This window comes from Ovis canadensis, chromosome 2, assembly GCF_042477335.2.
Source record: "Ovis canadensis isolate MfBH-ARS-UI-01 breed Bighorn chromosome 2, ARS-UI_OviCan_v2, whole genome shotgun sequence".
Classification (NCBI taxonomy): domain Eukaryota; kingdom Metazoa; phylum Chordata; class Mammalia; order Artiodactyla; family Bovidae; genus Ovis; species Ovis canadensis.
This window is the reverse complement of record NC_091246.1, coordinates 149354392-149370992: the sequence shown is the minus strand read 5'-3', so window position 1 is coordinate 149370992 and position 16601 is coordinate 149354392. Positions and strand designations below refer to the sequence as shown.

The window sequence follows — 16601 nt, the reverse complement described above, 5'->3', positions numbered from 1 at the left end:
TGGTATCCAACTCAGCATAGATAAAGACTAGGAGAAATAGGATATGATTGTCAAGTGAACATGTTTTTTATTAAGTCTCTTATTTAAGGCTTTCTAACTGAACAACATTTAAATGCATTAAACCAAGATAAATGTTGGGAAGCTGAGATTTTTTTTTTTAATGAATGAAATATAATTTATTAGCAGACTAGTCTTTGGAAGGAGTCCCAGTTATTCACAAGTAAAGAAAAAGAATGTATAATAGGACTAGTAGTTGTACTAATGAACAAGATCAGGTTCTATTGTCACCATTTAGCTTTGACACATTAGAATTCAAGGGAATATAGCTAAGTTAAGAGATCTATAAGAACAAATCAGAAAACTATTACATTTGCATTTTAAGTCATCTTTCTAGTCTCCTATTTATCCCATATTATAGGATTACTCTCTGTGATACTTTCCAAAACCAATATCATTTTTAATTCATCCTGTTCCAAGAACAAAAGGTTATATATTGTTATAGTTAAGTCCTATTTCTTGTCTTAGAGAGCTCACAGACTATTATCTTATCTGGAAATTTCTTCATTGTTAAATGATGGGATCAATGGACTTCATCCCTAAAAATTCATTTTTAATAGGAATATCAATTTAAAATATTATACCTATATTCCTAGGGACAGAAGTAGTTTCTTAGTGACTTCTATAAAGATTTTTTGAAAACGCCCCAAGGTACAGGTCTCTTAAATAAGAGAATAATGTAGTTTGCCCCCTTTTTAGCACTCACTTCAAACATAGTTTTCATAACACGTGTGAATAATCTTTATGTGCCCATCTCTTTTCCTGCATCTTCATCTATCAAGTTATTCCATAGCCAACCCAAGCTCTATACTGTCTTTTCTATCTAACCTAAAGCCATGTAGTTCTCACCAAATGATTCCATTCATGCCCCCCCACAACCTCCCCATCTCCAGTGATAGTATCCACCCAAACAGCCAGAAGCCTGGCTCCCCAGTTGAGCTTGAGTTATTCAAATCACTCTGTTTTTGACAAGAAGAAAAGCAATACAGTAATCAGGTGATAAAGTCCTATCTAAAAGCAAAGCTCAAAATGTCTGTGTATAATTTGGCTAACTACTTATCAGATATGAAATTCAGGTCCGTATGGCGAACCAGACATTTTCCCGTTATGTGCTTGGCTTGCAGATCTACTCCATTCGTGATTTGTCTTCAATCTCTAAACTGTTTCACTGGTGTCTATGATATGATTTGGCTCACTGAAGCTTAAACTTTTGAGAAGCAAAAAATGCTATTATTTTTATATTTGGTTATAGCTATCCACTTTCATACAGTGCATTTAGGAACAGGAAGCATCCCTTTAAACACTATCCATTTATCTAACATATAAAAAGAAAGACTTTAATTCCTTATATTAGTTACTAAGGACTATTGCTTGTCAAATACATTTCTCTAGTTAAATAAAAGCCAGAGTGCTTGACTGAAAAGAGCATTAGTCTAAACTAAGAAAATGGTCCCTTGAAATATTTATGTCTTACTTTTCCCATCAGTAAAATGGGATAAAGTTACAAGTGGTGCTTCTTTCTTGCATGGCTACTTAAGGATGAAAGAAATGTTTAAAACATCTCAGGAGAAAATTCAAGTCCATCAAAAGGTTGAATAAATTCAAGTTACCCAGCACAACCCCTTCAAAAGGCCATATGAAATTGGACTCAGAAAGGGAGAATAGTTGAAATGTTTTTTCTTTCTCTCCAAGAATGATTTCTTACTTTTCCAATTTAGTAATGATATTTCTGTTTATTCTGTGCTCTTGATATTCAGTAAAAAGTCATTTCAATTTTGGCAATATATTCACTGAAACCTTTTGGGTTTTATTCTCTCTGCAAATATTATAAAATTGTATTTTTTTCTATAAATTTAGCAGCAACATTTACAAAATTGTTGCAATACAGGTCACCTTATAATCTCTTTGTCCTATGAAATTCTCTACAACTAAACTGAAATCTTACTATTTTCCACAGCACAGTATGTCCCTTGCCTGAAGAGGAAAGAATAGTCAGTTACAGGCAGATTCATGTTGATGTATGGCAAAACCAATACAATATTATAAAGTAATTAGCCTTCAATTAAAATAAATAAATTTAAATTAAAAAAATAAAAACAGATTAAGAAATTCCTACTTTGTAAACCCTTTTTCCTTCTGGTCCATCTGCTGTAGATTTGATGGGGGAGGGGGTTCTCATCATCAATCAATGTCTCAATGAGCATTTCTTATGTTAATAACCATTAGAGTCTTGTGAACTTAATGCTGAATGAATATAAATACAAAGCTCTTCTGTATGCACTATTACTGTGTGGCCATTTTAGTCTATCTAACATAGTTTCATTTAACACATGTCATGAATTGACAGAAAGCTTCTGTTGACAGAAAAAGTGTTCTTGAAATGGCTTACATATTGGCAGACGTGTTGATCTGAAATGTGACATGTTTGTTAAGGCCCATTAGCAAAGCCTGAATACCTCTTGATGTGCAAGTGTCTGTACTCTGAAAGAAACTGACCTCTGACTTCAAAGAGATCACGTTAGGCAAACAAGTACAAGCAAAATCACAGGCCCTGCTCTTGGACATAGCAACAGTTGAAGCATATCTCTTCTGTATTTGGAAGAAAAGGAGGGAAGGGAGAAAAATTGTTGGCAAAGAGGATAGTAATGATGATTGGTACTTGAGGAAAAGGCCCAAGAAGTTTTATCAGTTGGAGAAATTTTTAACAAGGCTGAAAATGTGTTATCAGCTGTGGAACAGCTACTAGAGGAGAGAAATTGTAAGATATCCTGTCTGATCCAATTTTCACAACCCTGTTGTGATGGGTGAGAGGAGGAAGTGTGCACAATCTTTCCAGCTTTTCATCTGTTTTCTATTGAGACAAGCTCAGAAAACACAGACTGGAAGCTGGTGTTAAACAATAATTCTGTCCTCTGAATAGCAACCTGTGTGTTACCAGTGTTATCAAATATTCTAAAGACAGCTATCTAAAATCTTTGTACATTTTATGTCTATATTCTAAAAACACTTTTGCAAGAACTTGTTCACAGCATTGAGCATCCCCCAGCGTGAAAGGGTTGTGGGAGGCACTAAAGATATAAATGTGAATAATGTGGAGCCTTTATCTTTGAGATCCCAGTTTATTGGTATCTTTCTAGAAATGCAAGCACATTCTACAGTATGATATTGTAAGGTGGATAGTAGAGTAATAAGTGAAGACATGTGAAAGAGAGAGAAAATTATGGCCTTTTCTCTCTGTGTGCAAGGGATATGGAGATAGGTTTTAAAGGGAAGGCAATTTTGAGCTAAATCTTAAAGGGGGAGCAAGAGTTGATTGATGAAGGAAAGAAGAGAGAATAAGGAAGCAGAGAACCATCTCTCAGTTAATACTGGCCTGTGGTCCAAGAATGGTCTTCTATTCCAGAGTCTCCTATTTATCACCAAAGATTTATGGGTCATTGCAGATTCAAAGTCGCTCCTCAAATTGTCCCCAGCTATGTTATACTTTTCCAGTATATGATTAACTGTAACAAAACTGACAATGGGATATTAGGTTCATAAGTTTTAGCATCATGTCTCTCTGGGATAGCAAGAAAGCCAGAGTTAAATGGCTGGGCACTTGTTTTCCAGGCACTCTCATGCATAAGGAATATTTTGTATGAATACATTAATATTTTCCCAATCAGATGCTTTTACCCCAGGCTTTTCAATTTTTCTGCTGTTGAGTTTCAACTGGAACTACATAATACCCAGCTGTAGATTTTTTATTTTTAATCCCAACGTCTTCTTCCAATTTAAACATGTATCTCTTACTCTAGGGCCCTTACCTTCTTCTGTATGTAAAACAACAATCATCTCCTCCAGGCAAGTAAAATAATGTATTGTAATGTAAGGCTCAGCAGCTCATTCAGGAGTGGGGTTACACACTGAGACCTTCTCGTGCCACCTCTAGTCACCTATTCTGGTCCACTGCCCTGAAAGAAGGCCTGCGAGTAGACGCGTGAACGTTCTTGCAGTACCTCAAAGGTGAATTTAGAAAAACAGCACACACAGTGTGTAGTTGCTTGAAGAAAATGTTGAAAAGGAATCTGTTCATCAATGAAAAAAAAATCACATCTTTGAAAACCTAGTAGACCAGATGGCATTGTGTCAAATCTGGCCTAAGGGTGGAGTGTGGAGGCAGAGTTCAATTTCCTTAATATCTGAAGGCTTAAAATCACAGCAGTTAAAATTGTTTGAACAATAGCCTTAACTTTAAATTCTTTTTCTACAATTAAATTAATTTAGCATAATTAATTTTAATATGAAAATTATAATATCATTAATTTTTCACTGTATCAGTAACAGGAAATAGAACACATAAAATTTAGAAAAAGCCAAAGTCAAAAATCAAAATCACCTGTTACTTGATGTCCAAGAGATAACTACTTTTTATGATTTTGATTCTACTTTTCTAATTATCCTATGCTTAAAACACTGAACTTGCAGTGTGTGTATTGTTTTAAACTCATACACAATCCCTAAATTCCTTTAATTCCTCACCAGTCTTCTTTTATACATTTTAGTTGTAATCATGTTTGTTTATATTTCTGGTAAATTTCTTCACTAATTATTATCTTTTAAACATTTATATTTTTATATAGTCATAATGCTGACTTTAATGGCTATATGATATTCTATGACATTGATAAATATGTAATAAGTAATAAGTATTGATATTAATTACATATATAATAAGTAATATGTAATACTTAACTTGTAGTTTATCAAGTCTTAAATTTATTGCTTCCACCTGGTTTCAGGGTGGCTATAATATATATTAAATTAAAGCAAAGGGAAAAAATAAATAAATAAAGGGGAAGTGAAATAAGGTAGTCATAGGCTTCCTGGGTCAAAGTGCTACTGTACAGACACAATGTAATAAGCATCAGTAGACAACATTAAAGTCACCTCACTGTGCATGGCTGGGAAATGGTAGCAATATAATGCCTAATTTTGTCTCAGTCATCATAATCCCGTTTCATAGATAAATATGGGCTTCCCCCATAGGTGACTCAGTGGTAAAGAATCCGCTTGCCACTGCAGGAGAGGCAGGTTCAATCCCTGGTCTAGGAAGATCCCCTGGAGAAGGAAATGGCAACCCACTCCAGTATTTTTGCCCGAGAAATCTCATAGACAGAGGAACCTGGTGGGCTACTGTCCTAAGGGTTGCAAAAAGTGGGACATGACTTTGTGATGGAATAACAGCAGCAACAACAATCAAAAACTATCAGGCTTCCCAGGTGGCTCGGGTGTAAAGAATCCGCCTGCCAATGCAGGCGATGCAGGTTCGATCCCTGGGTTGGGAAGATCCCCTGGAGGTGGGCATGGTAACTCACTCCAGTATTTTTGCCTGGAGAAGCCCATGAACAGAGGAGCCTGGTAGGCTACTGTCTATAAGGTTGCAAAGAGTTAAATACGACTGAAGTGACAGCATACACATAGATAACTATCAGCAATTACAGAGGCAAAGATTAAAATCTTGCTTTGGCCTCAAAAGAGTAGCAATACCTGTAGTATCCCTGATTGTCAGCTAAAGTTATCAGGAGTCACCCAGGAATCCCTCAGGATTCCAGATAAAATGTATTTACAGTTCTTTCTATTCTTAATCTAAGGTAAGAAATTCTTAGAGTATCTAGACAGAGTTTAAATGAGACTGTGATCAAAAGTCTTTTTTACTATTTATTTGCAAGACTGATGGCTTTCCTTCAATGGCATGTTGAGGTTCCAAATTAAGATAGGTGTGAAAGGTTCTTTAGCCTGATAACCCGAATTAAATAACACCACCGTCTAATACAAAGGAACACATATACACTCTGATCACATGTGTATATAACAATCGTGTGTGTGTGTGTGTGTGTGTGTGTTTGTGTGTGTTTTAGTCTCTCAGTCGTGTCCAACTCTTTGCGACCCCATGGACCCGTCAGGCTTCTTTGTCCATGGAATTCTCTAGGCAAGAATACTGGAGTGAGTTGCCATTCCCTTCTCCAGGGGATCTTCACAACCCAGGGATTGAACCCAGGTCTCCTGCATTGTAGGCAGATTCTCTACTGTCTGAGCCACCGAGGAAGTCAATTATATACCAGTACAATAAGGGTGTATAATTTCCTTCCCTCCAGAGTTAAAAATTAGAGCCAAACATGCTTGGATCATGGTTTCATGTAATAGTGCTCTTTGATAAAAATAGATATGAATAATGAATACTAAACAGGAAGCTGACTATATGAACAGGAAAGAAAATGCATTCCTCATTTCAAAGAAGTCAGTCACTAGCATTAATAGCAAGCCTGGGGATTAAGCTCATTAAAACACCTGCCTAAAGGAGAAATCTAATTTACTTTTTTGTATGTCTTTATGTTGTATGATTAATATAAAGCATGGAGATAGATTTTGTGATCTGGACCATGATCTTAATCTGCATAGAACACTTTTATATAGTTTCCTTATATGAGTATCACAGTTAAGTTCAATTAATGGTATTCCAGATTTGAAGTTTGATTGTGAAGTTGATTGTGTTTTCTTCACCTTTAATCAGGCCACTGAGAGAATGGAGAGAAATGTATATCTGGATAATTGATCTTGTCTGTGAACTGCTCTGCCAGGCACTGAACACTCAGGATGGAATCCTTGTGTTCTTAGGGCCTTGTGCTTTTTCTGGGTGCATTTTAGGCATCCAGTGTTCACCACTGACTGGCTCCATATCTTTAATTAAGTACAAAGACTTTGAGAGTCATGTCACCTAGAGATCATTTTATACACTGCTCTGTTTGGCTGCCGATCTCTTCTCTCCTCAGGAATGCTGAGGCAGATACCCTTTCACGAGGAAGAGAGATCCATGGTCCGTTGTCTGTGCCAATAACGAAATTGTTGGAGAGCTGGATGGCAAAGCTGTTACCGTTAGCATCTTTTACGTGAGCTACATCAAAAGAACCAGGATGTCTCTCCCTGTCGGTGATAATAGCAACTCTTCCCAAGTTGGCACCTCCAGTCACCATGCACAGGTTGCCAGCATTAAATTTGATGAAATCAGTGATATTTCCAGTCTTCAAATCAATTTGAATGATGTCATTCACCTTGATGAGGAATTCGGGGTAGCAGATAGTGTGGGCATCATGGGTCACAGGATGAGGGATTCCTTTTGTGCCCATGAAGATCTGTCTTACTTTCCACAACTGATACTTGGCCTCCTCAGGTATAATATGATGAGCAAAGCAATCCCTGATGTCATAGATCAGAGGAAAATTCTCTCCAGTCTTGCCAATGCTGATGACATCCATAAAATCATCAGGGTAGGTTGTATCAATGTGGACCTTGCCATCAATCTTAACAAAATTCTGTATACAGATCTTTTCTACTTCATCCCTTGGGGCATACTTAAGCCTGTTCCTTCAGTTCAGTCACTCAGTCGTGTCTGACTCTTTGCAACCCCATGAACTGCAGCACACCAGGCCTCCCTGTCCATCACTAACTCCTGGAGTTCACTCAAACTCATGTCCATCGAGTCGGTAATGCCATCCAGCCATCTCATCCTCTGTTGTCCCCTTCTCCTCCTGCCCCGAATCCCTCCCAGCATCAGAGTCTTTTCCAGTGAGTCAACTCTTCACATGAGGTGGCCAAAGTACTGGAGTTTCAGCTTCAGCATCATTCCTTCCAAAGAACACCCAGGACTGATCTCCTTTAGAATGGACTGGTTGGATCTCCTTGGAAAATGACTGGGTGGAAACATTCCCTCAGCTTATGGGGACTGGTAGCTGAATAAGGAGCAAACACACCAGTCAGTGTATCCAGCATGGCATGCTCTGGAGCTGCTACATGTTTCAGGTGCTACTTGGGACCACAAGTCATGGCTGCCCTAGGCATGAAAAGAATTCCTCTGTATTTCTAACACTGGTTACTGATATCATCATCCATGCTGTCCCCCAAATAAAAAATCCTGGATTCAGGGTTCCCCCTCATTCCCACCTAAGTATCTGCTGACCTACTTCCTGAATATCTTTCCTTTCCATAACTAGGGCTGCTACTGTCTTCATTCAGAGCTTTGTAACCTTTTCCTATTGGATATTTCAGCTGTCTCATTTGGTGTCCTTTTTTTCCAGACCTTCTCTCCAGTTCATTCTCCTGAGTCATCTAATAACAAAAGACAGATGAAGTCAAGCAGTTTTTACATCCCCTATAAGTACAAACTGATTCTTAGTTGAATTCCAAATAAGCCAGCATTACAAATGCACAATCCCATATCAAGATCAAATAAACTTACCATTTTCACAGTAAAGTTTTTAACTTCTTCCACATATACATTAGTCATGCCTCAGACTCTGTATATATTTTAGCTCTTCTGCCTAGAATACTCTTCTCCTTTTCTGCAGAAGAACTCTTACTCATCCCTTAAGATTCATTTTCCATATCACCTCTTCTATGAAGCCCACTGTGACTATCTCAAGTAGCATGAAAGCAGTGGAGACACAGTGCATTAAAGTTATACTGTCTGGCTTTGGATACTGACTCTGTCAGTCACTTAACTGACAAGTCACTTAACTAGCCTATTCCTCAGTTTTCTCATCAATGAAATGGAGATGGTAAAAGTAACTTACCTCAGAGGCTTGTTGCAATTGTTATGAGTCCATTTATATGTGTAAAGTAAAACACTTCAGTCTTAGTTAAGTACTTGATAACTATTAGCTATTTTTATATAGCTTATTCACTCCTGTCTTTATGTTCTTATACATTTTTCAATTAGAGGATGTATCCCATTATGTTGTATCTATTTCTTTATATAGGTCCCTCCCTCTCGGTGGAAAACCACTTAGCTTGCTGCCTGTGTCTTAGTCATCTCTTTAACCTGTCAGAGCACTGAATCAGATTCTGAGCATATAGTAGTCAGTGAATGTAAAATGAATATGTGAATGAATGAATGAACCCAGGTAAATAATATGCTAAAACTATTTCTGTATGTCTCATATAAATCAGAGTAGATTCAATCTAGTGAAGTACCTACAGACTTGTGTTAGTGAAATAAAACATAAGAAACTCCTCCCTGTCTTGAACCCCAAAGCAGTGTCATAGCTCTTTTGTGTGCATGCTCACTCACTTGGTCATGTCTGACTTTGAGACCCTACAGACTGTAGCCTGCCAGGCTCCTCTGTCCATGGGATTTCCCAGGCAAGGATACTGGAGTGGGTTGCCATTTCCTTCTCCAGGGGATCTTTCTGACCCAGGGATTGAACCCCCATGTCCTGTGTCTCCTTGTATTGGCAGGCAGATTCTTTACCACTGATAGTTCTTTTACTTATGATATAACCTTCCCGTTGATATGGAAAAGCCACTGGTCCTATTAAATTATTATTTTTTTCTTTTTCTTTTTTTTACCTGCTCAGTTCCATATTTTTGGTCCCATGTTAGACATCTAATTCAGCATAAAAAGAAATCCTTATAATCAAAGTTGATGGTCACTAAGAAATAAATGTATCCTTTGTGTTCTCAGAGAGGATGTTTGCTTCATTTACTCTTTTCTCTGGATAAATGCTGTTTTCTAATGCCTTTGTGCTGATAAAGAGAAAGAAGGGTAGGGGAAAACCTGGATACTTTCCTCTCTGGGTCACTTTGCATAAAGACTTCTTTGCAGCCGTGTTCAGATGATTTATATACATATTGTATATGCAGCAGCAGCAATTATAGCAATACCTACCATTTAACCTGCATCATTCTGCGTGGCTGTTCACTGGCTGCTTAACCTAACATCTGATACTTTGGCAGTCTAGTATCCAAATAGAATGAAGAATCAGAAATATAAAGCTCTAGTAGACTTGTATACTTTGATAGGTAATGGTGTGTGGTTTCGGGGGTGTCTTAGTTTGCATTATCCAAAAGTATCTACCTTTTTAATCTTTGCAGAATTAAGACATATTTTTATTTTCCCAAGTTAGGAATCAAACAGCAGAAAGACACATAAGTGGTCTCCTCTATGTACTTTTCCTATTTAAGGAAGAGCCTGTTTTAGTCTTTTGTAAGCTCCCAAACACAATGTTAACAAAATTTGATGTAAACCAATTTTCACAATATTTGAAAGACAAACTGAGGCCAATACAAATCAAACTACCCATGAAATCACTAAATCTGTTTAACAAAGCTAGTTAGATGCTCTATACTGGTCATATATAATTTGTAACTAAATCACAGAACTGTTGAATTTAACGTAATAAATCAGAGAGCTTGGCTTATCCCACCAATTTAAAATTCCTTCCTTCTTTATGATGAATTCCTTTTTCTTCATTCCTCAGTTGCCAGGGTTTCATCATTTCTCCGTATCTCCTCTTCCTCAGACTCCCTGCTGCCTTGCTCCTCTCCTGCCAGCGTTGACCATCACTTATTCATCACTTTGACCATACCTCCTTTTCTATGCCTCGGGCACTTCCCAGTGTCTCCTATGTTGCACAAAATCTGTGCACTTCATCACACTCTAAGAAGGGGCACCAGACTTCCTTTTTTCTCCTTTAACCTCCCAGCACATGCCTAAATCTCCTGCCACCCAAGCTTCCTCAAAGTTCCTCTTATTATAGTAAAGCTATTGCCTCTGTTTCTGGAATTTTCCCAAAGTGCCATTACTGGGAATTCCCTTTTCTTCTGGCTAGTGAAGCAGTCTCTTCTCTGTTAGTTCAGATACCCCATTTCTGCAATACACTCTTCTTGAATAACTCAGTCTTCATGTGCTTGGACACACTCTGAATTTTTTTTTTCTTTTTTCTCCACCTTCCTAAATTGTATTTTCTTTTAATGAATCTATTAAATTCATCCATTTCACTGAATGTGTGCATGCTAACTCACTTCAGTCATGTCCAACTCTTTGTAACCCTATGGACTGTAGCCCACCAGGCTCCTCTGTCCACGGGATTCTCCATGCAAAAATAATGGAATGGGTTGTCATGCCCTCCTTCTGGGGCTCTTCCCAACCCAGGGATCGAACCCCTGTCTCTTAAGTCTCCTGCACTGTAGGTGGATTCTTTACCACTAGCACTCCCTGGGAAACATGTATGTGTGTGTATTTATATATATATGTATTTGTGTGTGTGTGTATATATATATATTAGACTGCCCTTTCTTGTACTTTTATGTTTATTATGTTGTCTTTGTCCTATACATGTAAAAAGGTTCTAGTTATCAATATCTGAGTAACTACCACAACACTTAGTGCCTAAAACAGCAACCATTTTATTGCATCTTTTGAATTATTTAGGACAAGAATTTGAGAAAAACTCAGCTCAATGATTCTTGCCCCATAGTAACAACTAGGGTAACTTCACGATACACCTTTGGTGGATAGGTAGATTTGGAGGGTTCATGATGGCTTTACATATGGGTTAGGCATCAGGAATGGCCAGAATCCTGGGCTCAGTTCAGATCATTTGATCAGAGTGCTACTATCTGGCTTCTTTGTGACAGTCTTAGTGTAGTTATTCCTCTCACATGGCAACTCAAGCCTCCTGGAAGACTCAAGAGACTCTAAGAGGCTAGAGTGGAAGCTTTATAGTTTCTTAGGAACTAACCTTGAAATCTCCAAAACATCACTTGTGCAGCCACTATTGGTTAAGCAAATCATTAAGGCTAACTTAGAATGAAGGTAAGGGAAATTAAATTCAACCTCTTGATGAGAAGGATACCACAGGAATATGTAGCTAATACATGTTACATATATAGATATACACATCTGGATATGACATTTGATAAGTGATTTTCTGATTTTATGAAACAATATTGAAAAGAAATTATATTCATTGTACCTAAAATACATGTTAAGTCAATAAAATAGTCAAACTGTAGAAAACATATCTCTATTGTACTACTCCTCCCATAACTTGCTAAGCAACTTTTATTTTTTAGCTAGATAGATTATAATCTTCTTGGGTACAGTGTATTTTTCATTTTTATATCCCTAGCAACTCTCTCAATCTTAGTACATAGTAAACTCTCAAATGTTTGTTGAATTGAATTGAGTTAGTCCTGGATTTTGACATTGACGTGGCCAACTTATTGACTTCTTTGAATATACTGTAAAGAAGGGTGAAGGTACCTTGAAAATACAGCCTTATCAAAGATACATCTAACATGACATACTGGTATATGCCAGTATATGTGTGTGTGTGTGTGTGTATGTGTGTGTGTGTACGTGCCAATTAATACGGTTCTAGTTAATGCAGGTGATGGTATCTGTTAATCTTCATCTTTCTTCATGCGGTAGAATTTTCAAGGGACCATTCACTTGGCGTGTCTATATCCAAGTAACTGAATGAATTGGATAGCAAACATTCTGGATTGCTTCTGACAAGCTTTAGTTATTTTCTAGAAAAGAGGGGCAAACAAAATGATTCTAGGGGCAAACAAAATGATTCTATTATGCCTCTTTGTCATCAGAGAAAATTCAAGCTAGTAAGAGTCAATAATAAGAATTGACATATCTTTTTTGAATTCACAGCTTTCCATATACAAAGCAAATTAAAATTTTCTTTTAATCTTGGATGGAATTTCCTTCTTTAAGCTGTGATCTTGTGTTTCTCTAGTAATTTCAAATGTAAAGAACTCTTGGCTGATGAACCTGTTATATAAGCAGAGGCATTGCTGTTCATTGTGTGAGAATCAGAAACTACTGTAATTCTCTTATGTCCCTGACCAAGTTACAGAATTTTGATTGGAAGGACGGGTATATTTTGTAATTTGTTTTAATCCTGAGGCAATTTTGAGATTCATTTCAAATTACTTACTAAATTCATTTCTAGTTTATTTTCTGCAGGTATTAGGGAAAAAAATCACCTCTTGTTTCAGAAAGTCCTATCTACTTACTAGAACTGTTTATCTCTGCTATTAGGATAATGCATTTGAAAATTCTCTTAACTATTCATTAGAATTTTACATCATTTCTCCTTATTTTACTAATATTAGTTGACAATGCTTGGTTAAAACTTATTTAGAGAACTGAAGTATAAAAATATTGCTATTTATTTCCATGACATGTTTTCCAAAGATTTTTCTGTTCCTATTTGCAGACTTGACAAATAAGGCATAAGATGATAGAATAATTCACCAAGGTCATTTAAGACAATAGTAGACCTGGGAAGCTTATATACTGTTTCATGATCATTTTGTTTTTTTCCTAGATCTTTCCAACTCTGTTGTCCATCTTTAAATACCTTTTTCAACATTAATGAATTCAATAAGCTTTTACATTTAATACATTGTTTACAGACTATAGTCTTTCCATTGGAGATATTACTTTACTGATAATTTGTTTAAATTGCTTTCTATTTCTACATCCTTTGTTTTTATTTATAGTTCTTTATTATTATAAATCATTTCTTTATATACATTCACACAAAATTCATATATATGGAATTTTATTTCTAATTTCACAAACTTTGCCCCTCCCTCTCCCCAAAATTTGAAAGTAACTTGGTTTTCTGCTGATTCTTTTTTTCCATTTGGCGACCATTTTATTTCACTGTTTTTGAAGTGATGCAGTAACAGAAAAATGGCTGCCTTTTGTTTATTTCCTTGTACATTAACATGATGACATCATCAAAGATATTAGCTACAATATGCATATCTTTAAGAACCCAGAATTACACTGTAAGCCAGAAACCCTTGTTTTCCTTTTTCTTTTAATGCCCCAAGGTTTTCTAGCTTTAACGCGTCTCTTGTTTGCAGGGGAAAATGAACATGAGCATTTTGGAACAAATACATTAAAATGGTGGTATTTGAAACATATCTGAATATTTTTTCAAGGTTAAGAAAAACCCATGAAAAGGCATTTACTTAAATCATGAAACATTCTAAATCAATGTTAAGACTACAAAAAATATTATAAAGAATGATGTTAAATCATCATATTTAGAGACTGGCTATTTAGCCACACATGCCTATTTTGGCTTTAAATTATTTTTTAAAGTTTCAGCTGACACAGAAAAATTTTAAATTATAATTATTTCCAAAAAATAACTTCTCATTAATGAAAAGTTTAACAGGTATATAGATTTACTATTTTTAGGATTACTATATTACTTACAGGCATTATTAAAATGTTCTATATATCTAACTGTACAGAAAAATTTATTTTCTGATATTTATTTATGGTTTTCTGACTGACTTTTACTTCTGTGCTCTTCATTGCACATTGCATGTATTTGTCCTAAGATTTCCATTGAGATTAACAAGAAATAAGCTTTCAATTACCAATTCAATTTAGATTATTAAAGAGATAAGAAGTTTATTTTTTCATCAACTTCCAATTATTAAATAGCTTTTTCATTTGGAAATCCACTATCCATTTTCAAATTTTGAGAAACAATTTTAGGTAATTATTTTAAAATATACTTTGGAAAGATAATCTGACTATACCTATGTGTATATATGTATGTGTATTAATTTAATATTTACATAAGAGAAAAATTACTATAAATGTTGAGTAGTCAGCTTTGAAACTACTTGTTAACACTGAAATCAGATAAGGTAAACCATATGCTTTATTGAGGTAAGCTGTCTAAAATAAGTTACTGCGATTTTAAGAATTAATATGAACCACATGCCCTTTAGATCTTTAAATTGAAATCTTCATTGTTCTTTTAAGTCAGCTCTTCTAGGAATGTGTCATCTTTTGTGAAGATAAATTAATCTACCTTACTTATATACATCAATAAGACACTCACTCTCATCTACTTTATCAAAAGTAATTAGAACATCTCGATTTTTATTCATATATCTTATCTGTTAGTGACTGAGATTTTCATTGAGGCGATTTTGAGGGAAACAGTGACTTATCCTTTAGAAAACAACCAAGAAAAAGAAAGACCAGCAATCTAAAGGTTAAACATACTGTCAAATCATTCAGTTCAGCAAGGTTCTTTAATAACATTTGTACAAAAGTACTTTCAGAAAGCAAAAGGTGGGAAACAGCTTTTTCCTTAGTTCCCCTTCCTTAAATTATTTTCCAGCCTCTTATTAAAATGAAATCTAGTGAAGTTCTTTTGAATTCCTGCTCAAATGTTTTCTATAATAAAAAAAAAAAAATCTTGTGAAGGGATTTCCATAAGTTGTGCTGCATTAATGACTTAGAGCAGCTCCCTAATCTGTTATTCCTTCCTCCTAGCAGACCTCAGCTGATAAAAATATCCATAGACACAGTGAAGTCAGTGGCATGCCTGGCTTTCTCAGACAAAACTCCCATGTGATCACATATAGGCAGCCTCAGTGAGGCTGATGCCGTGCAGCAAGCAGTAGGTAATGAGTCTTTGTGCAGAGTGAAGCTCTTGTCGCTGAACAATAAAGCATACGGTACCAGCAATAAAACACAGGGCTGGCAAATTTCAGAAGATTCCGCTGAACCAGGAAGAACAGTGCCTTCGGTGATGCTGACACACATTAGAAAATGTTAATCAATTTATTTTGGATTCTAATGAAAAAAGAGTGCAAGGACTAAGACTACTGCTATTTGAACAGGTCAGTGATTTTATAAATTACTCCAACACTTCCTTGTGTTTGATTGGATTTAAATTAGGATGGGCTGATGTGTATTTTGCCTTAAAAACTTTGCAAGATATTTACAGTGTGTAATATGAAGGATGCACTTGAATTGACCCAACTCAATTAAATGGCTGATGTAGTCAGATGTGATAGAGAAATGTTTATATGATTATAGTAAACTGAAAAGTTATTTATCCAATTTAAAAATTTATGGGTTAAAAAAATCATTTAGTAATTTCTAACCTTCTATAATGCAGAAATAACTTATGGGAGAATACTAACAAATAGCTCAAATAAAAATCTTCACATTTATTTTTCCATGATTAAAAAATTCTGTACTGCAATAGTTTGTGTCTTATGAATTAGATGATATAGCATTCAAAATTTATTGATATCTTTTAGTGTACTACAAGAGATTTAACATAGTTAATTAAATAACAAATTTTAAAACCAAGAAAATTTTAAAATGTTAATAATGCTATCTCCCAGAACAATGCATTTTATATTTTATAAAATAACATATATCTATATTAATCTGTTGTGTGCCTTTTATTTTTCATGTTATATTTCTTTATTGCATTAAACCTTTTATTTCATAAATATTATTCACTCATTAAAGGAGAAAACAAATTAGCTTAATTTTAAAAAGAAGAATGGATTAATTATGTGATGATGCATACTTCCATTGACTCACCATTTAGAAAAGAATATGTGCCTTCATGGGTATTTATAAAAATATGTATACATGACCTTCTGTACCTAGAAAATAATCACTTAGGTTTATGAGCAAGAGAGTTTGTGTTTTAAATAGAGAGACTGCTGTGTGTAGGAAGACAAGGGAAGAAATAACTCTAGCAAATAATAGCACAACACTGAACATCTCTGCCAAAGAGAGACAAGCGTTACTGCTGCATGAATCTTTGGATCAAAACACATAGTTTAACTTTGCTCTACATTTTTATTGCTGTGTTATTTTAAAGGCATCGTGGGACCTAAATTCTTTACAATTAATTTCTCGGACA

The 16601-nt window shown here is 35.5% G+C and overlaps 1 pseudogene; it reads right to left on the bottom strand.

Moving 5' to 3' along the window:
• Nucleotides 1–6826: 6826 nt before the first annotated feature.
• On the bottom strand, nucleotides 6827–7920 carry LOC138432426 (small ribosomal subunit protein eS4, X isoform-like; annotated as a pseudogene).
• Nucleotides 7921–16601: the final 8681 nt, after the last annotated feature.